Source organism: Lissotriton helveticus, chromosome 1_1 (assembly GCF_964261635.1).
Source record: "Lissotriton helveticus chromosome 1_1, aLisHel1.1, whole genome shotgun sequence".
NCBI lineage: Eukaryota > Metazoa > Chordata > Amphibia > Caudata > Salamandridae > Lissotriton > Lissotriton helveticus.
Genome location: NC_136057.1, coordinates 1756055495 through 1756078252, shown reverse-complemented (window position 1 = coordinate 1756078252; position 22758 = coordinate 1756055495).

The following is a 22758-nucleotide window of genomic DNA, read 5'->3' as shown; positions in this document are numbered from 1 at the left end:
ATGGCGAGACGTGATACTTTTTCTGGAGTCTATTGACTAATACTTTTATTTCTGTTAAATATGCGCTTTTTTGACCCGACAGGCTTTTTTCCCTTTTTTATTACAAATGGATTTACAGCCATGTGATATATACTCCAGCCGATCCGAATACATGACCGACATTGCAGAGCGGGTTGGCGTTCTATCATTTTAGACCGGGACGTAGGCAGAAGGTATTTAACCACTTGGATGCTAAGGGGTGTGCAATAAGGACCATTGAATTTCCATTGAAATCAAGGGAAACTCCATGACGAGTTACCCTTGTCATTAGCACTGAAGGGGTTAAGAACTTCCGCTTCCGGGGTCACGTGTCCGTATTCGGAACACTGTGAACCATCAGGATTGGAACTCGTACACTACATGGATCTAAAGTAATTCCCAATCCGACGTTCCATTGTTTTGGATTCGTACCCCTGAGCCCCTCGGAGCTCACACCGGCACCATTTTTGTCTTTCAGATTGCACCGACATTAGGAGTTATCCGCTCCCTGTCTGCATCGGTTACCTTTCCTGTGGTAGAGCACACATTTAAAGTCATTTTGATACTGATAAATATGAGCATCTTCCATCTTGGTTGGGCTTCACCAGAAACTTATTGCGGGCCTCTTTTCCAACCCCCCCATTATTGTCATTATCTTCACAGCTTTGTTGCATTACTCATTACCCATTACTGGATCTTGGCCTAAGATACCATTGCAAGCTACACGGGCCCTACTGGACCCTGGGACTAATATATAGAAACCCCATCGTTTGGTGAGATTTATACCCTTTTAATACTCTTCACCCTACCTCCTTGCAGTACAGCTCAGTACCATTGTCAGAACAGTTACCTTATTTTGAGTACATTATGACTAATGGTTTTTTCCTCTATTCGTTTCTTTATCCCTTCTTGGATTTCCATCTTACCTAACTGGTACATCTTTATTAAAGTCTTGGGCCCTGCCGGGTGGAATTATCACTGGCGGAGCGGTGAGCTTCATTCCATCATAATTCTCACTAAACATTTTGAATCTAGGATTCCTTAGCCTCACACTCTTTTCTCCTCTTCCTCTCCCCTCTCCCATACAAACTTACCCTTTTCATATTATATCCCCAATCTCACATAGAGCACTAGCATATTTTGACATTTGTTACACCTCCTCCACCACCTTTTTATACGACTTGCGTGACAACATCACTTTTCCTTAAATATCAATCCCGCTTTTTCATTGTTCTTAGAATTGACACAATGGGGCCATGACCACACAGGCTCGACCCCCACTTGCCATTGTTGATTAGCTAACCAGGATTCACTCTGGTTACCTGTAGATGAGTTTCTGCCACTTCTCACTTTCACCAATTATAGGACCATTCTTGGTGGGTAATTGGAGCACACCTAATTTGCGCTCTGTCTAATTCGCAGGCTCTTATCCCTCCTCCCCTAACCTTTGTCCTGATGAAGACCTGCATTGACTACTTAATAGTGCATAGATTGGGTTGAAACGTCAATGATACTTCTTGGTCCAGATCAAGGCTTTACGTGCAAAAGATTAATTAGTATTAAACAGCAGAGTCATTCATTTTTTCCACTTTACTCTGGCCTTCCTTTCCCTTGTACATATTTTAATCACCTTGTACATAATATACACCTAACTGTATCACGGAGCACAATATGTCACTTGATCACGTATCACCTTAAACTTCACCTTGCGTTGACAGCTTTTTTACAAATGTGTGGGTATATATAAATGATGCAATTTATATAAAATAACATAATACCCATCAACCTGTGTTGCTTTGGTGTTTTTGTGTGTTCCTTATGTCTAAAATTGCTCAGACATGTATATTTGAGAATTGTAGTAAATAACTTAGAAAATTGAATTGTCTGTATAATAAATAGTTGTTTACACCCGACAAAACCATTGTTTTCGTTTACATATCAATACCCAGGTTCTGAGGGACACAGGGTCGGCCCTTTGTTTATTTAACATATTCTACATGCAGCATGTCTCAAAGAGACAACGCAAGCACTGCCTAGGCAAGACCTAAAAATATTTGGCTTAATGCCACCCATCTCACCACCATCTGTGGTTTCCACACCCTTCCCTCCAACATAGCTGAAAGCCAGAGTTGCTCTGACAAGCTCTCATAGAGACCTATCAGAGCAGCCTGGAATTCCTTTATGACATAACAAATGTTGTTAACCAATCTTGCTATGCCATTGCAGTGAATAACCAGATTCAGAATCTAGTGTCATGTTAATGGCTCTCAGTGCTAGTTACAAATAATAATAATTATATTAATTAGAACACTGGAATGTTCAGCTACACTACATACAATTAACTGGGTCTGGGTGTGATTTCAAAAGGCCACCATAATTAATTAATAATTAATTAATAATTCTGCTTTTTACCGAGTTTTCAAAAATCACACAGTTCCACTACATAGCTAGGTGGCATACTTACAGTGTGGGAGTTAGGCAAAAACACGATCTACCAGAATGCAAGCAGCTGTACTTCATCACATTTGTGCTTTTTAAATATGTGAAATACGTCCTTGCGTCAAAAATGGACATGAGGAATGTATTTTGTGCTAAAATGTAGAGCTAAATGCCAGATTGTCATCTTGCTTAATTATGCACAATTTTCCCAAAATGTAATCTAAACTAATCACGCGAAAGCAAATTACGCAAAGTTCACACACCCGGTTATAGATGCCCAGCTCCAAAATCCCAATTCTTTCTTTTCTCTTTCTCCCTTTCTAATTTTAAACCCTCTACACTGAGCTGTTGGAATGTTCCAGTAGCATAATTGGCCTTTTGTTTGACCAAACTGGTTATTCAAGCTATCTCTTTTGTTATTGCCTTTAGCTCTGTGGCTCAGGCCTATCACATTTGTTCTGGTGGAAGAAATATTTAACATGGAGAGCCAAGCCGGAGCCAAGTGGATGGTCTTACTATGCTCTAAGAGCTGGTGCACATGCCGAGCCCTGAAAATGTTTAGCACGTAAACTGTGCAACAAACACCATATAAAACTATCTTAGACTCTTCAAAATTAAAAAACTGTGCGTAACAAGCAGAAATGTTTAAACTTAGTACGTTAGAAGACATCAATGCTTTGAGAGGATCGTTTTTTTAGAACTGACAGTTTTCAAGCATGCACTTAAACATTTTCATGTCGTTCCACTCGCCTGCCATGACAGCAATGCGATTAGTGAATTAAGAGGCAAGTCAGTTGTCATGTGCACTCTGTAGGTGGCCTAGAGTTTTACATGAAGCAACATTACAATCTATTTAAATAAGACAAAGCAGAGGTGCTTGTATAGCACACACACTGGCCTCACGTATTTCATAGAGATTTCAACTGCAATCTCGAAAAAGGAAGCAGGGTGAAATAAACAATTAGCCTAGTATCACACAATTTGAGCTGGTCTCAAAACTTCAGTAGCTCACCCACCTCTAGGTTCAGGGTCTATAACAACCGCTGCATAGCCCCCGGCAGTGGTAGCATATAGATTGTGTATCTATATGCTACCTCGTTCAGGCGACACTTGTAGGGAAACGGGCATAAAGAGAATGCATTGCCACGTAGCGGCGATTTAGAACCAAGTGCAAATAGGGCTTTCATTTAAGGGAAAACATGTGGCAACCACATATCCAAAATCGATAAACGCTGCAGCACATTACTCTTCGTTTTAAGCACCAAGATGTATACTTTAGGTATGGGTGAAATTTTAATTACATCGGAGTAATTATACATTTAAATGCACAATGACAAAAATAATGTGCTTAAGCCAGCTTTAGTAATTAAGAGTAATTTGGGGCAAAAATCCTACCTTAGGTGCACAGGAAAAATAAACCGAGAGACCGAGTGACTGGGGGCTACTGCTGTTCATATCCTGCAGCATTTACTGCTTTTTTCTTAGATAAATTGCATCCGTCCATTGCCTATTTCGGATGCAAGAATGAATTTTGCACTAAGAAAAAAGTGATAAATGCTTCATTATTCTAATTAGGAGTAATTATGCTGTAACTATTAGTAATTACTCTAGAGAGGATTCTGCCAAATATTCCCACCCCTAGTAAAATCTAATACTGCCACAATTGGCAATTGAGTGGTTGAGTGGTAGAACCCAGTTTTAGCACCAAGGCCTAAAGGTGTCTGAGAGCGCTTTATCATCTTTCTGTATGGTAATAGGAGGCCTTGTTTTTATTTGTCAGTGAGTTTGTTACAAGGGAGACAATATTTAAAACTGTCACACTGACGTGAACTAGATGAGCAAGCTCTAATCAGAAGCATATAACAGCTGGCTGCCACCATTTTACTCAACCGTACGCAATACGTCTCCCTGGGAAACAAAAAAAAAACTCCCGTCGGTTTTCGCACTTTGGCCAGGGTTATCAAATCCCGACTCATTTCTCGGCACGCCAGAAAGTCCTTTAATAATAAAGATTTATTGAAGAGGCGAGCTGATCTGGGCCAGTGTTTTATGATTAAGTTACAATCTGATGTGCTCAGAATTCATTTTTAATTTGATGGAGCGCCCTAACGCGGTGCACCCAGCAGCACCTGCGGCACAGAGAGCGTGCGGCCACATAAATTAAGCAATAAAAAATGATTAACTTCTGCGGGGTCCTGCGCGCTCCGAACCCGACTCCTTGTCGGACTAATGACGTCAAGGTCATATCTGATCAGTTTCTCAGTATTAATAAGAAAATCTGTCTTGTTTGGGGACTTTATATTCAGAGTCATTAAAAGCTTTCTAGAAGAGCTACATGTTCGGTGGAAGTGTTATTTGTATTGGAAAACTGAACTGCGTTTAATGGCGCCTGTTACTGCTGCATCTGAAGGTTTATCTTTTAGAAAAAGAGCCTTCAGCTCCCTGTTTGTGGCACCAAGTGTGTGACCTTCTAGGCCTGGGTGTCACCAGGCCCGGCTCCACTCGATTTGCATATATGTCTGGGAAGGCCTGCTTCAGGGCCCTCCTTTATCTCTACTTAGTCTTACAAGGCCCAGTAAAACACACTCTTTTCCAAACCTCTTTCTAAATATTATCATTCTCAAAAAGTGTTTTTTCCATGTAAAGTTCCTTGGATGGGAAGAGGAGGTTTCTGAGGTGGGAATATCAGGCAAGTGACACATCTCGGGCTCCCTCTGTGGGAGCCTTCAGGAAGAATCCCTCTTCATTACTATCTCCACCTGACCCCGGACTCTGCAACGCAACTACAGACTTGATTATCCACTACTCCTCTCCAGTGCACCTTATCTCACAGCTGACCTTGGGCCGAAACCCCAAATCAGGCACCATCGGGCTCCACTTTCATTTTTCCTGGTAAAAACATTAGTAAAATCACCTTCAAACTTAAAACATTGAATATAACAGTAGATGTAATTAGCACACACTTTAACCCTTTGCGTGCTTGTGACGGAACAGTTCCGTCACGAGCACCGGGTGGGCTCTGCTGGTGATGGAAAAGTTCCGTCACGGCCCGCACGCCGCGCCTGCGCGGCACGAATTCCGCGCCTGCGCTGACGTTCTAAAGAGTGGGCGGGGCCGTGACGGAACCGTTCCGTCACAAGCACAGCTCACCCGAGGGCCGTGACGGAGCGGTTCCGTCATGAGTACGGGAGCGCCGCGTGGCCCCGCCTCCCCCTTAGCGCTGCGGCGGAATAGCCGCCGCAGCGAAGGGGTTAAAGTATGTTCCACAGTAGCCCTTATGACCCGACTGCTAATTAAATAAACAAAAACAGGAAGGCCATGACAGGGCCGGCTTTAGGCCTGATGCAGAAAGTATTTTTTGGCACCATCCCAATAACCACTTTCTCAGTAAATACCTTTACTACCACCTTCTAACAGTGCCCCTCATCCCTCCATGGCCCCCCTATTGACCTCCTCCTCGGATACCCTCACTGCCACACACCACAAGTGCCCCTCATCTCCCCATAGCCCCTCCCCCTCATGACCTCCTCTTCGGACTCCCTCACTGCCACCCTCCACTAGTGCCCCTCATCTCTCTGTAGTTTTTGCATTTTTTTTCCCACCACCCCATAACCTCTTCCTCTGATTCCCTCATTGCCACCCCCCAGCACCCCTCATCTCTCCGTAGTCCCACCCACCCAGTGACCTCCCCCTCAGACTCCCTCACTGCCACCCTACACCAGTGCCCCTCATCTCCTTGTAGCCCCCTATTGACCTCCTCCTCAGATTCCCTCACTGCCACCCTCCACCAGTGCCCCTCATCTCTCCATAGCTCCACACCCACCCGTGACCTCCTCCTCGGATTCCCTCACTACCACCCTCCACCAGTGCCCCTCATCACTCCCTAGCTCCCCCTCCACCCCATGACCTCTTCCTCTGATTCCCTCACTGTCACCCTCCAACAGTGCCCCTCATCGGTCCATAGGCCCTCCCCCTATTGACCTCCTCCTTGGATTCCCTCACTGCCACCCTTCAACAGTGCCCCTCATCTTTACGTAGCCCCTCTCTCCAATGCATTTCATTTGTTGTACAGCGCTACTCATATCAGTGTTGGGTGTCACAGTACTTTACATCACGCACACATTTTACAGACACAATGAATCATACAAGTATGTAAATCATTCTACAGGGAATGTCACATAAGCCAATGAGGATTACAAGGTCTATGAATCACGTCATCCATACTGGTGGGCAGTATATTTTAAGAGGGTTTGGTCTGGGAAACACAACCTTAGGATTTAAAGAGTATTCCATTGGGGTCAGCTTTACTGATAAAACTGTATATCTGCCCAAACGTACTCATTTTAGCAACATTAGAATAATGAAAGACTGGGGAAGTTCTAACTATATCACAAAACACAAAAAAAGCAAAATTCTAACTATACCATTCATGTTTGTATGCAGCTCTTTGGTGACAGTTCATTGGTCACTGTCCTATGTTAGGATTGTACCTTCTGAACTGCAAGTAACACAAGGATCTCTGTGACAAAGGCAGTAACTCACTGAGCTATCCACATAAAATACAGTTCATCTGCATTTAAAAACTACTAACAGACAAATGATTGCTCTCCAGCAGGATCATTAATCACCAGCGTTATCTGGGCATTTTGTATTGTCTTATTGTTGTCTTGCACCGGCCATGATAATGCTAAAAACTGTTTAAATGAAGCACACACAAAGTATGTGTTCTGCTGGGCCTGTGTAGATAAAAAAAAAAAAAAAATAGTAACACGTTCTCTTACCTATTACTCCATTAGTCAAACTTTGTGTCACAGCCTCATGCAATAACCAACTGCAGGGGTCAGGAAAGGTGAATAGGAATAAACAAACTTCTTTTCTACTGCATAGAAAAAGAAATACCCACGCAGCAGAAGAATAGGCAAAGATTATCGTTGTCAAAGAAAGGATTTGTTGCCTTTCGCCATGTGGAGATGAAGGGGTGAAAAAAAAACAAAGCCTCCTTAACTTGTAAATGGTATTTTAAAGACCTGTGAAGTGCTCGGGTGCAGCTGCGATCATCTCAAAAACTGCGTGTGCGCGCGCCCAGGAAGCTGTCTCAGTGCAGGCGCACACACACACAGACAGCTTTTGAACCCAATGGCATTGCGCGCCTGCCTTCAAGCCCTCACTGCGAGGGCCAAGGCATCTGTTTGGATGGGCCAAGCTCATGTTTGGCTGGGCCTGGCACACCCGGCCCACCCGCTAGAACCGGGCCTGGGTGTCACTGATCTTCCTTCCATGCATGATGTAGCCTACCAAAGCAGCCATTTTATCTCGTGAGTGTTGCAACCCTTGACAGTATAGGAGAAGAAGACCTCCCAGCATATCCCACGCAACATTGTGCATTTAAGAGACTAATTAAATGCAGTCTTGGGTGTGGTACTAGATTATCATTGTCAGAATTTCATCTAACATAAATACTGTACATTAAGTAGCTGCCCATCGGAATTAATGATAGAACATCTGCAGCTAAAGTGGTTGACATTTTTGTAAATGATATTTAGGACACTATCTCAGATGATAGTTCTTACAATCGTCTTCGGATACCCGCTCAACTACAGTAATCCTAATTTAAGTTAATAATTGTTCAGGCCGGCCTACCTAAATTTGGGCACTGAAGAGGTCATCAGTGATGGCCGGTGCAGGTAAGAGCGGTGAGATCGTGGGGTGGGGGAGTCGACAGATGGCGCTGAGAAAAAATAAAATAAAATAAATCCACTAACCTTGCACTTGCCACACCGCTGATTTAGCGATGAAGCGAGCGCAAGGTGCTTAAAAAAAATATATATATTTTCCCTCGTTGTCGTCATTTGTCGCGTACCCCTTTCAACTCACTGCCTCACCACTCCTACCTGCACCGGCCGTCACTTGAGGTAATGCCATACCCATGCAGAGAAGCCTCAAAAGGAGAGAAACCCAATTCTTTAATATTAAAGTAGGTGAGAAATGACAAGGCATGTCAAGATGCCTGTTTTAGTCCCTGACACTTTCCCTGAAGCAATTCCTTTTCACCTACTATATTGCTTGGTCTCAGCTGGTCAATGTCTCTATATCTTTCAGTGTTGTCAGATCTTCACACTACTGGAGCCTAGGACCACACCATAGAGCAGCTTGTACAGACAAGGTTGTTTGATTTGTAATCTAAGTAGAAGGATAACTCTAATGGTTAAGTCAGTACGACTGCGCCCTGATAGAATTTGTTGGCGAAAACTGTACTTAGTGAAAGATGACAAAATATGTAATTTGTTTAGGAAATTCACCAAGGCGCTGAATGGGACATCACAAACAGCGAGCTTCAAATTGAATTATGGAATTACAAAATACATACATACAAATAAGTAAAAAAGGTATACAATGAGAAGTGATCAGTCAGGGCATGTGAAAGATATACTTTGAGGCGAGTGAAAGATGGGGAGGCTGAGAAGATGAAATGGATTAATTGGGGTAAGGTGCTTTAGAATTTAAGTGCGATGAGGCGAAATCAGCGAAAATGTATGGGGCTCAAGTTGTAGGTGAGAAACAAGTGCTTATTGTAGATGTGGGTCACCGAGAGCTGTGCTGGAGTACAGAATATAAGCAAAGATGCAAGATTATTAGGAGGGGAGCAAGGCTATAGATGGATTTGAGCAGACTGTCAATAAAAAGGAGACAGTTTAGGATGGAAAGGGTATATAGGCGGATCGATTCATGTCCCGCCCAAAGGGATGGCACTGTTTCTTTAAACCTTGTCGTTCTGCCACTGTCTCAGGCCCACAGGCGCGGGTTATGCCTGACACTCTGTAGGCAGCAGAGAACCGGACACCGCAGATCGATCGCGACTGGGCTCTCTGCTAATTTATCGTCTCCATGACTTGACGGGGGACAAGTGGCAATCCCACAGAGGAGAAATGGAGACTTCATCGCTGTCACTGCTGTCTGAACTCTGCCTCGTTGTGCTCTTTCTGCAGTGACAAGTGTGCCAGAGGACTCAGTAGTAATTGGATGTTCTTAATAGGTGTTGGTAAGAAAAGCCCGGGACTTATTCCTATCCAGGTTTGCCAGTTAAGTTCCTATTAGGCAAATCAAGATTCCATGTGCTGAGCATGCATTTAACAAATGACCGCGTTTTCGGACGGATAGTCTTGGCTCGCTTCCTTTAATAAAAATGGTAAAACATGCCTGATAGCATTTGTAAAGTAGTAAGCGCTAGGCCCTCATACTTAGTAAAAGGATGACAGACACGGGGTGTATTGTACAAAAACCAGGGCACCGGTCCTAAAAAAAGAAGTGGGGGGATGCTGACATCACGAAAGGTGGCTTGCACCATCAGACTCATTGCCTCCTCTCACTCACCCCTTAGATGCGATTGCATCAGAGAAGCCAGCGCGTGAGCAGCGTTCTGAATGAGCTCCGATCTCGCCACAGAGAGGCCAAAGAGTGAATGTGTGGCTCCATTTGCTTCAGTAATCGAGCTCCTGGTAAAATAAGTAGGGGACACCGTCCACCCACGTGGTACCCCGACTCGAACCCTAACTAAAACTGAACTCAAGCACATGCACTCTGGTTCTTTTATAGCAGGGTCATCTGACTGGTGACACCTGTGTTGGATGGGTGTGGGGTGAGTGTATGGCCAGCCCTCAAAGAAGTAACTGGTAACTGAATGCCTGTTGAGACACTAGGACGAGTTCAGCAGGACACTACATTCCTCCCAAACTTTGTTGGAAAAGAAAACAAAGTCCAACCTGTGTGAATGATTGAAAACAACTAAAACAATACTAATGGGGAGATTTACTAAGATTTGATGTTGTGTTTGCATCAAAAAAGTGACGCAAATCGGGGCAAAATCTTTTTTTCCAATTTAGTTTCCAGCGCTAAACTTGCTTAGTGTTGGAAATAACAGGAAAGTAACTCAAAGCAGCACTGCTTTGCATTACTTAGCGCCAAGGGGGCATTCCATGGGTGGTGCATGGGCGTTGCCAGGCAATCACCCAGGGTTTCTGACGTTAAACCCAATTTACTAAACAAAGTAGACAGGGTTTAGTGACAGAAAACTGTGCCCTCTAAAAGTAGGTGCAAGGAAGGAGAAATGCTTTAATTTCTCCTTCCATTTCCGACTTTGCATGTGTGCTGCACTGTCCAGCACACTATGAAGTTGGAAAAGTACTGAAGTCAGTCTCTGCATCGTATTTTGTACTGGAAGCCTACCCTTTGAGTAGAAAAGCTATGCTAGACTCGGGGAGACACCCTTGCACGATGGCGCAAAGGTGTCTCCGTGTTGCACAGCAGCTGATTTCAGCACTGGTGCAAGGGAGAGTCGAGGAGAGTGTCATATTTCAATAATTTTGGTGCTCTACTGCTCTCTCCATCTCACCCAGCGCAGCATTTACAGCTGTTGCACTGTGCTGTGTGAGAACTTAGTAAATCTGTTCTTATGGGGGAGATTTACTAAGATTTTCTGCCATGCTTTCTTCACAAAAGTGCCGCAAATCGCTTCAAAATCTTTTTTTCCCGAATTACTTTCCAGTGCTAAACTTGTTTAGTGATGGAAATAATGTGAAAGTAATGCAAAGCAGCACTAAGCGCTGCTTTCAATTCCTTTGCGCCAAGAGAGTGTACCATGGGTGGAGCATGGGCATTTCAATGGACCCACCCGAGTTTGCTGAGCCTAAACCCAATTTACTAAACAAAGTAGACAGGGTTTAGTGTCAGAAAACTCCACCCTTTTAAAGTAGGTGCAAGGAAGGATACATGAGAAATGGTTTCATTTCTCCTTCCTTTTCTGACTTTGCATGTGTGCTGCACTGTGCAACACACATACAAAGAGGGAAAAAGTTTGAAGCGAGCCTCAGCATAGTATTTTGTACAGGATGGGTGCCCTTCCAGTACAAAACCTATGCTAGACTCAGAGACACCCTTGCACCCTGGCGCAAAGGTGTCTCCGCTGCACACAGCAGTTTGTTTCAGCGCTGGCACTAGGGAAAGGGAAGGAGAGTGCCATATTTTAGTGAATTTGGCACTCTCTTTCTCTCTCCTTTACATGCAGCGCAACATTTACGGCTGCAGCACTGCACTGTGTGAAAAAGTGGTAAATCTCCCCCTTAGTCTCACAGCCTCAAGAGGCAATTCACAGAACAGCGGTGGACAGATGCAGCTGGAAGTACCCAGTCATTTGTGCATGTGTTAATAATTTGGAAGTACTATCGTATGCCGACGACACCCAGATCATGGTCTCCCTCACTCAATCTGTGGAGACTGAGGCATCTAATTTCAGGAACTGCATGGAATCTGTAGCAGGTTGGATGACACAAAACTTCCTCAAATTAAATGGGGAAAAGGCAGAGGTTCTTGTTTTCGGAGGTAAACATGAGATCTGGTCGGCTGATTGGTGGCCATCTGCCCTTGGAACCTGCCCCACACCCACTTCTGCAGCCCGCACCGTGGGTGTAATATTTGACACTACACTTTCCCTCGACAAACAAGTAAATAGGACCATTTCCATCTGCTGTGGGGTCCTAAGGATTTTGCGAAAACTCTCTAACTACTTCTCCCTGGACTCTAGAAAACAACTTGCGGTTGCCCTTATTTCTTCTCGCCCAGATTACTGTAATGCCCTTTATCTGGGCATAAATAAAAGGCTGGTTCAACGTTTGCAAGTTGTGCAGAGCGCAGCAGCCAGGTTTGTAGTCAATGCCCCTAGACGATCCTCTGGCACTGCTATCAGAAAACATCTTCACTGGCTCCCGCTGCAGTCCAGGATAGACTTTAAGGTTCTTTGTCTTACCCACTGTGCCCTTCATGGATCTGGTGCAGAAGACATTAGGTCTCTTGTGTCCTTCTATACCCCAGGCAGGGTCTTGCGGTCGGAATTCGGCCGTTACCGACCGGTATTTGGTGACCTACATTGGGCCCTTGATCTTTCACACTTCTAGGGGCACGTCACTCTCTTGGTGCTTTGCAGGTGTAAGTCACCACCCTGGTGATGAATTGCTCCTTCATTGGATTGGGTGATGCATATGGCAATGATGGTGTGGTTTGATGACCTCAACAACAGGTGGTGATGATTTGAATGGAGAAAGGAGAAAGGGGGTCTGGAGGGGCTTAATAGCCATGCAGGTCAGTGTCTTTACCGGTACTGTTATTCTTCTCGACATGTGCTGTTGCGAGCAGCAATCCCATCTGTCTCAAGCAGCCGACGCTTGGGAACTGATGATCGCACCGGGAAGTGTGGGGTAGTGACGCAGTTTGTGCTTCCAGGAGGCTTTCCTTTGGTCCTCCCACTGTACTGTCACCAAGGACATCACTCCACCTCAGTGGCTGGCTTGTGTCAGTGGGGGCACTCTCCGGAAGTGTCATGAGTCCTCGATCTCTCTTCACCCTGGAATCTTGTGCTCTTGCTTATCTGTGGTCGTCCAGTCCTTCAGTGTAACAGGTCAGGTCACATGCTCTTCTCCAGTGAGACAGGTCTGGGCACACACTTCTTCTTCTTGCTCAGTTCTTGTTTGCAGTGTTGCATCCTTCCATGTGTCATCAGTTCTCCTCCCTGGGACCTTCTGCCAGCTCTGTCGCATTAGTTGGACTCCGCATCTTCTCCTGTCTCAGAACAATCGCCGACCCAGTCCTGTCTGTAGGACTGGACGTCTTTTTACATGTATGTCAGAAATTTTGGGGATGGCAGTGGAGGTAGGTGTGCCTACATGGATCTCGTCTGCAGCCTCTTCATTACCTTTCTTCTTCTGGAGAAGCTATTCCGAGGTAGCATGCAGAGGCGGCCGTTCAGGCTAGAGACTGTGTAACGCTCTCTGCTGCAGCATGGGGGACAGAGAGCATCTCAATTTGTGCGTGGCAATGTGGCTGCAACCAGTTCATGTTTGAGCATTAAACATTCTTCTCTGAGAGCTTGCCTCGCTAGGCCTAGTGCCAATCTCATCTTTTCTTTTGTAGGGCATGCCCTGGTGAGCTAGTGTCCCTTCATGCAATAGTGAGGCTATGCTCTCCCTCTTGGGTTTGTACTGGCGCGTGATTGTTGCAGGTGGTGGTGTAGTGGTGCGTATGGTGGCTGGCCTTAACCCACCTTTTCCTTTTCCTGTTGGGTTTTCTTTTCAGAAAATGTGAAGTCTGCCTGCTACAATCTCCCCGGAAGCAGATAGTCAGTTTGTGTCCTTTTTTAAGTGTCATCAAAGCTAGGCCCCATCTGGCAGCATGCGGTGTCATCAAAGGATGTTCATCACTCTCACAGGCAGTTTTTTTTAGGACAGACAGGGTCCCCGGCTTCTGTCCTAACTGACAACACGGAAAATAGTGGGGTTGGAAAACGTGTGCCCAGGGTCACCACCCAACAGAGCCTCCCCACTGTTTCTCCAAAGGGGCTTGAATCCATTTCCTCCCCCCTTCCCCATGGACCTGTCTACATCTCCCTTGACCTCCCCCTGGCTCTGCTGATGGGAGCATGAAGCACCCTTCTTGGCTACCTCTCCCACATACCCTTTGTTGTGGACCCTGGTACACATACGGTCTTCCGCCTCCATAGCAAGATTCCTGGGGTCAGTCAGCTTACTACCAGTCAAGTGCTGGCACAGCTCTGCAAAACACAGACTAGAAAAGTTATCCCAAACAATCAAATTGTACAGCCCTGACAATCTGTCTCATTGCTGCCCTTCACCCAACCATCCAGGGACCTGCAAGAAGAATCCACATATTCTCACCCTCTCTGCAAATTAATGTTCTTACTTCCTCTAAGCTGATCCCTGTACTTGTCAGGAGTGAGACCATATCTTTTGAGAAGGGCTTCCTTCATGTTAGTGTAGACAAGGTTGTACCCCTTACCCAAAACCAACAATGTGTCCCTCCCCTTCTCTGAGAGGTGGGTCCAAAATCATGATCCCCCAATTCTTCTCAGAGACCTCTGGATATCATCTCCCTTCTTGTACTCTTTTCCAACATTCTTAGGAATGTGTACTATTCTATGTGAGTGGACTGAGATATTGCTGCCACCATCCGAGTCACACCAACTCCTCTGATCTAGCTCCTTTACTCTAAGCTCATGGTCTAACATCATCCTTTTCTCTTCCATTGCCAGCTTGAGCCTCTCCAGCTCCATTGCATCTCTCCTTGCTTCCCGACAGTCCTCCAGCTCCTCTGGGGACAAGCCACTGTTGCCTGGCCTGGATGGCCTCTCCCCTCCCTAAAGCACATCTGCCCCAGAAATAGGCTCTCCATCCTCCCCACAGAGATCTCTAGACTGCCCACTGCCATTACTGCCTGCCACCCAGGCCCGCAGCACATTCTCTAGCTTGTCTTTCCTGGTGTTGCCTTTGATTTGGACTTTCAGGTTTTGCAAATAATCTTCAACTCCTTCACGCTGTAGGATTCCAACCTGGTTGGCGGGTTTGCACCCTGTCCAAGTAGGGACACTACTTTCTGGTCAGAGTAAGGGGGATTACACTTCTAAAATAACCCCAGCTCACCCCCTTGGTAGCCTGGCACAAGCAGTCAGGCATACGTGTAAAGCATTTGCACATAACACACAGTAATACACTCAAAATACTACAAAAGTTCAACAAACAAGTTTAAAAAAAATAGCAAATATTTATCTGTGTAAAACAAGACCAAAATGATAAAAGACCCAACATAAAGTAATCACAGTACGAATACTGCAAAAATAACCTTGAACTACAGTTCCTTGAATTTGATAGCTTCATTTGAGGCTATCACTGAGGCGTGAACAAACAAATCCAACAGTGCAGGCTGGCTGTGAGGTCGCCGGCAAGCTATGGTGTTTGGGACCCCCTAAAACAGTACTTCAGAAATGCAGGGCATCATGGAGCTTGCAATGAGCTCTGGAGAAGAGCTTTGTTGATGTCGGTTACAGGAGTCATTGGGCCTCTGAAGTCATACTAATTTAAAAAAGAGCTAAAACAACAATATAATCTATTAAATCAATTCACTGGTATGTAGATAACATTTTAGTTAATTAGAAAATAATTATATTAGAAATGAAGATGTATATGGGAGTTTCACAGTGATATGAAAAACAATATATGAGATGAACTGTATCTATCAGAGGGTATGTGTTTAAGATGTTAGTACGAAATGTTTTGGGAAGTAAGAGAAAAATGAATAAGTGCCCCTTTATTCCATTGTGTGGTTTATAGAAATAACAGTAGAGTATTGTTCAAAGTTGTAATGAGGAATGTATTTAAAACTAAGAATGTTTTAAATGTCTAAGCATCATGTGCAGAATGGATACATCTATGTTATTTGTGTTCTGGGAGTTGTAGTACTTTTGGTCACATAATGAAACAGGAGTAGTGTAGTCACAAGTAAAATATAAGAAAATGTTCTGAGCCTGTATATGTATTAGAAAGTAGTAATATTTGTTAGGTATGTATTAGGAAGTGTTTGTCAATGGGGTTTGTCACCTATATGAGTGGTTTGCAAAAGCCTAAATGGTGTGATTTGTTTTTTTTTGGTTACCGATTGTTATATGTATGGTGGGACTCTTAAGTTTATTTGATGATGTTGAGAACTATACATTTTTGGACAGATGGCTTTAAGAGGTATATCTATTATGAAATCACATATATGTTTACATGGTGAGCTATGTTCTTTAAGGCAAATTAAAATTTCATGTATGTGGTGAGGGTAGTGTATTTCTTTTAAACATGCTCTGTTTATAATTGAGGAGAGTTTATAGTAGAGAATGCCTGTTGAGATTTATTGAGCTACCTTTATTTGGCATGTAATTTGTTTTTGAGAAATGCTGAATATATGTTTTAAACACACAAGAACATTTTGAGAAATGATGTAGGTAGGCTGTTAGGAAAAGCTTTTGGAGGAGGAACTACTCGCCAGAATCCAAATTGTGTTACAAAGCTGCCTTAAAAGCCTATCATGCCCTTTGTAAAGCTGCTCGTGCAGACTATGGGGTCGATTAGGATGGCGGACGGAAATGGGTACTGTCCGCCATGGTCGGGGAAATTTTACTCCCGGCCGCGCCGCGGAGAATCCGCGGTTGCGATTAGGATATTCATGTCACGAAACTCCGACCGCGGCGGACGGATCATAACAAACACCGTCCGTGGTGGACGGAACACATCTAACTCTGTCCGCGGCGGACGGAGCCTAATGAACAGCCACCGCCGCGGACGGGAATGACCACGGAAAAAGACACATTTACCGCCATACCTGTGAATACTCCGTGTCCGCAATTAGGATAAATCCGCCTGTACCACGGTACGCACAGCCATCCACGTCCGCGGTGGAAAGAATGCAACGATAAACAGTGCATCACTGCGGAAGGCCAACATGCACAACATCCCTAACGTCAAACAAATGTCAGAAAGTGTACCGCAAGTACAAAGCAAACATACGAAAAATGACAACGCCCCTCCCCGATACACCAACACCAAGCACAAGCCACCATGACACGCCCCAAGTACCCAATAATGCACACTAGTCAACACGCCCACCTACCACCTGACTGGCAACAACCATTGAGACACGACTATAAAATGACACCCACACACTACCACAATCCTTTGCATCACAGCATTGCTGCGAGCAAGAGGCCCTAATCGATATACAGCTTACTGAAATAGAAGACACACAACCACCACCCTACCACACCCACCACACAAACACCCACCACACCATTCCTACACATCACACACCACACACCTGCACCCCACAACTCACTCAACCCACACACTGAGCACCACACACCATGGCACCCAAAAAAAAACCTAAATTCACGGAGACCGAGTTGAAGGTAATGGTAGCTGAAATCATCCGTGTTGAGCCCCACATCTTCGGGGCCCAAGTCCAGCAGACGTCCGTGGCGCAAAAGAACCACATGTGGGACAGGATCGTCAGTCGGGTGAATGCGTCAGGGACCGTGCCGAGGACGAAGCATGAAATTCAGAGGCGGTGGCATGACCTGAAGACCCGGGTGAAAGGCATCCGCGCAAAAAACTATGCAAGAGCCAATCATACTGGCGGCGGAACACCCCCGGAGCCCATACCCTACACCGATTGGGAGGAGAAGGTGCTGGTGATACTTCACCCAGAGAGCCTAGACGGACTTGATGAAGGAGAAGAGGCTGGTAAGTACAAACCAAGCACCACGATCAGTACGACATGGTCAGGCTCACACAACTGAGAAGACACATCTCCTACGCCCCAACCCATGCACGTCGGACACCTACTCACCAACATGTACATGGCTACCAAGAGGCCCCCATGTTCACGGGGAGGGTGGTGGTGGTGGAGGGTGGGGTGTGTGGGGTGTGTGAGAGCTCACAACTACAACTCCCAAGAGGCCCCCATGTTCACGGGGAGGGTGGTGGTGGTGGAGGGTGGGGTGTGTGAGAGGTCAAAACTACAACTCCCAACAGGCCCCCATGTTCACGGGGAGGGTGGTGGTGGTGGGTGGAGGGTGGTGGAGGGTAGGGTGTGTGGGGTGTGTGAGAGGTCAAAACTACAACTCCCAACAGGCCCCCATGTTCACGGGGAGGGTGGTGGTGGTGGGTGGAGGGTGGTGGAGGGTAGGGTATGTGGGGTGTGTGAGAGCTCACAACTACAACTCCCAACAGGCCCCCATGTTCACGGGGAGGGTGGTGGTGGTGGGTGGAGGTGGAGGGTGGTGGAGGGTAGGGTGTGTGGGGTGTGTGAGAGCTCACAACTACAACTCCCAACAGGCCCCCATGTTCACGCGGAGGGTGGTGGTGGTGGGTGGAGGGTGGTGGAGGGTAGGGTGTGTGGGGTGTGTGAGAGCTCACAACTACAACTCCCAACAGGTCCCCATGTTCACGGGGAGGGTGGTGTTGGTGGGTGGAGGGTGGTGGAGGGTAGGGTGTGTGGGGTGTGTGAGAGCTCACAACTACAACTCCCAACAGGCCCCCATGTTCACGGGGAGGGTGGTGGTGGTGGGTGGAGGGTGGTGGAGGTTAGGGTGTGTGGGGTGTGTGAGAGCTCACAACTACAACTCCCAACAGGCCCCCATGTTCACGGGGAGGGTGGTGGTGGTGGGTGGAGGGTGGTGGAGGGTAGGGTGTGTGGGGTGTGTGAGAGCTCACAACTACAACTCCCAACAGGCCCCCATGTTCACGGGGAGGGTGGTGGTGGTGGGTGGAGGGTGGTGGAGGGTAGGGTGTGTGGGGTGTGTGAGAGCTCACAACTACAACTCCCAACAGGCCCCCATGTTCACGGGGAGGGTGGTGGTGGTGGAGGGTGGGGTGTGTGGGGTGTGTGCGAGAGGACACAGAAATGTGTACAAATCGATATGAACATGTAATGTCCACATTACTGACCAGCTCTATCTTGTCCCTCAGGTGATCGTGAACTGACTGGGGAAACCAGCACCCGGCCGCAAGCCTCGCCTCCCACACATACCGGACTCTCTGGGGACGATGACACAGGCAGCTCCGGTGCGGAGGATGGAGCGGGCCCAAGCAGACAGCCAGGGCAATCTGGCTCACAAGGACTCCCGGGCCCGACAACCGTCGCATGTGTGACTCCAGCGACACCTGCCTCAGTGATCTGCAGAGTCCCCACCACCACCACCACCACCACCACCACCACCACCACCAGTACCACCAGTACCACCAGTACCACCACTCCTGCCTGTGCCACCCTGCCTAACCCAGCGCAAGACGCAGGTCCATCGGCCTCACACCCAAGCAGGGTGAGTGGGCCACAAAGGAGAGAGGCGACGGCACATCAGGCAATCAGGCGACCCACACTCCGCCGCACTGAGGAAGGACACCTACCCCATCCTGTGGCAGAGTCCCTTGAAGCCCTAGCTAGGTGCCAGGCTTCATACGACCGTTCCCAGGAACATGCAGATCGTGCACGTGGGGGAAATTTCGGGGTACCTTTGCCAGATAGTGCACATCATGGGCCAGCAGACAACAATGTGGAGGGAATGGATTGGCCGGAACAACCCCACCCCCCCTCCACCAATTGTCGTAGCGCCACCGCCACCGTCACCTCCACCTCCACCGCCACCGTCACCTCCGCCTCCACTGCCGCCGCCACCACCACCACCACCTGTGCCCCTGGCGACGGATGTGGCCCATGAACAACCTGCACCCCCAGCTGACTCACTTCCACCTCAAAGACGGAGGGGCCGCCCGAGGCTGGAAGTGGGTGAGAGCAGTGTTGGAGCACCATCCACTCGCTCCATGAGGGGCCGCCAATGACTTTGACACTGCCTGAGCCACACATTCACCCTGCAAAGTATCCTGTCCCACATAGACACTCATTGGCACTGGTCTGCTGGACTAGCCTGACACCCCCCAATGTGGTGTCAGCACGGACATTTTATCTGCCATTACCTTCAACTCCAACTCCCCCCCACTTACTTGTAAATATTCACCATCACAAATACACAACCTGTAAATAAATTTAACTTACACACTCAATGATGTTTTGCCTCCATGTTTATTCACATGATTGCCTTCAGAAACAGACGTAAACAGGTTCAGGGATCCTAGTCGTACATGATCATGGCGCTGCGGGAGTGACCTAGGGAAAATCAGAGACAGCAAACACACGTCAGGAAACAGATTCACACACATCACAACACACTGCACAGCAACATTCCACAAACTACACTCATCACAAAAGCATGGGATGAGAGGACACACATCATGGAGACTTGTATGTCCAAAGAAATGAAGACACACATATGCAACCATCACAAACAAGAACACACAGCTGATGCACTCCACATCCACACAACACCAGCAAACATACATAAGGCATTGTCAACTGGCACAAGAGGTAGTTACTCACATTCAAGGGAAGTAGCGATCAATGAGCTGGCGCCTCTGGTCCACACCTTCCTCCTCACCACTATCCTCATCAGTCGACATGGGTGGGATGGGAGGCCGAGGAACTTCTTCGTCTTCAGGGTCCAATAGCAGTTCAATGTCATTGCGCACGGCCAGGTTGTGGAGCATGCAGCAGGCAATCACGATCCTGCATACTTTGCCTGGTGAGTAAGGCAGGGCCCCTCCGGTATTATCCAGGCACCGAAACCTAGACTTTAGCAGTCCAAAGGTACGTTCAATCACTCTCCGTGTCCTTCCATGTGCATCATTGTAGCGCATTTCACCCGCAGTTGTTGGATTACGTATGGGACTCAGGAGCCAGGGCCGGTTTGGGTACGCCGAGTCGCCTATGTAGGGGGATGACAGACACAAACATCACAACAAGATATGGTGGGTACCCCATGCCACACAGAGATCACAAGAGTCCCCACTGCACACTCACCAACAAGCCACGCTTGACCGGGTCGCAGATTTGCCATCATTTGGGGGACAATGCTGCTCCGCATGATGTGGGCGTCATGTGCGGAGCCTGGAAATCTTGCACACACATGGGAGATGATGTTGTTTGCCAGGCACACCACCTGCACGTTCAGCGAATGGAAGTGTTTGCGATTCCTAAAAACCTGCTCACGTGCCCGTGGTGGAATGATAGCGATATGTGTGCCATCAATTGAACCCACAACGTGTGGTATGTGGCCCAGTGCATAGAAGTCTGCTTTGACTGCTGGCAACTCTTCCGGCCGTGGGAAATGGATGTAGTCATTCTTGTACAGCATCATAGCTCTTAAAACATCCCGAAGTACCGTGCTGAACATGGACTGTGACATCCCCCCGGCATATCCAACTGTGTACTGAAAGGTGCCAGTAGCAAAGAAATGTAGTACCGCCATAACCTTTGCTGTGGGTGTAATAGAACCAGGATACGTCCTACGTGGCTGCAGATGAGGAGACAATTGGGCAACAAGCTCCATCAACCGACGTCGATCCAGCCGGAATTTCCTAATCACCTCCTCGTCAACCATATCCTCCAGCACAGTGTATGGCCGATGCACATTTGGAGCCCTCCTGTGTGGGAGAGAGATGTAACTTGAGTCAACTTACAAACGACGCATACGTGTGCAACTCCATCACATGTAAGCCAACATTAGCAAGAACAATATTTTTAGGGAGAATGGTCATATGTGTGACATCTCTGATAGTCAATACAATACGGAGTGGCCCTTTAACAAAGTGCAGCCACTTGCAACAGGAAGTGTGTCAACACGTACAACGCAACGTAGTCACATGTGAACATTACTGACAATACGTGTGTCTTTGCCCTAATGTTTAGAAGCCACAACACAGACAACCGCCGTGCCAGGCCGGGGCTGGTACGGCGGTAGTGGGCCCGGCCTGGCACGGCGGTTGTGTACATGGCCGGCACGGCCGTCCTAGGCCCGGCCTGGCACGGCGGTTGTGTACATGGCCGGCACGGCCGTCCTAGGCCCGGCCTGGCACGGCAGTTGTGTACATGGCCGGCACGGCCGTCCTAGGCCCGGCCGCTCCGGCCGGTGTACGGTGGATGATGCAATGTGACTGTAAGAGGGGACATGAACTGGCATGTCCATTGACTACATCTAAAGGGTGTATAGGCCTGCACCTCCCCCGCTGAGTATGTGCACCGCCATGGTGGCGCCAGTGATAGTACATTGTTGCAACTGAAGCATCCGTGCCTGAAGCTTGCACGTGCGGTTGCCGATGTGTGCCCGTGACGGTCCGTGCACATGCAGCCAATGGGAAGAGGGCCGCTGGCCGCATTTGCCCAATCGAAAGTAGCGGAAGTAGTGCACCGCAACACCAGGGCCAGTCATTGGCCCATTTCACGAACACGCATCCAGGACGTATGCCACTGACACGTGCTGAGGGCCCTATATATGTGTGTTGTCCAAAAGCACACATCCTACCCTGGGGACCAGTGCTGCCTGTTCACCTCGACCTGCTGCTGCTGCTGAGCTGACCACCGACTGCTGCCTGTGACCATCACCTCGACCTGCTGCTGCTGCTGAGCTGACCACCGACTGCTGCCTGTGACCATCACCTCGACCTGCTGCTGCTGCTGAGCTGACCACCGACTGCTGCTCTAGTGCCATACTCCGTGATCTTGCCATGTCGAGAGCCAAAGAGATCCGGTCTCGTCCCTTCACCGCCGCGGAGCTTGATGTCCTCGTGGACGGTGTGCTCCGCAACTATGGACGCCTCTACGGCGCACCCGGACAGGTGGTAAGTGCAGTGTGTGACATGTTGGTGTGCATGAGGGGGCCAAATAATCCTGCCTACTGCAATCTTAGCTGTGTAGTGTGGGCTCGACATATTTTCCGGATTGTGCATGGCGGATGACAGATACGTGTTGCCCCTATCCGTGTGACAGGCCAACTGTCCACTGACTTACACCCTTTTGTCTCCCATCATGGTA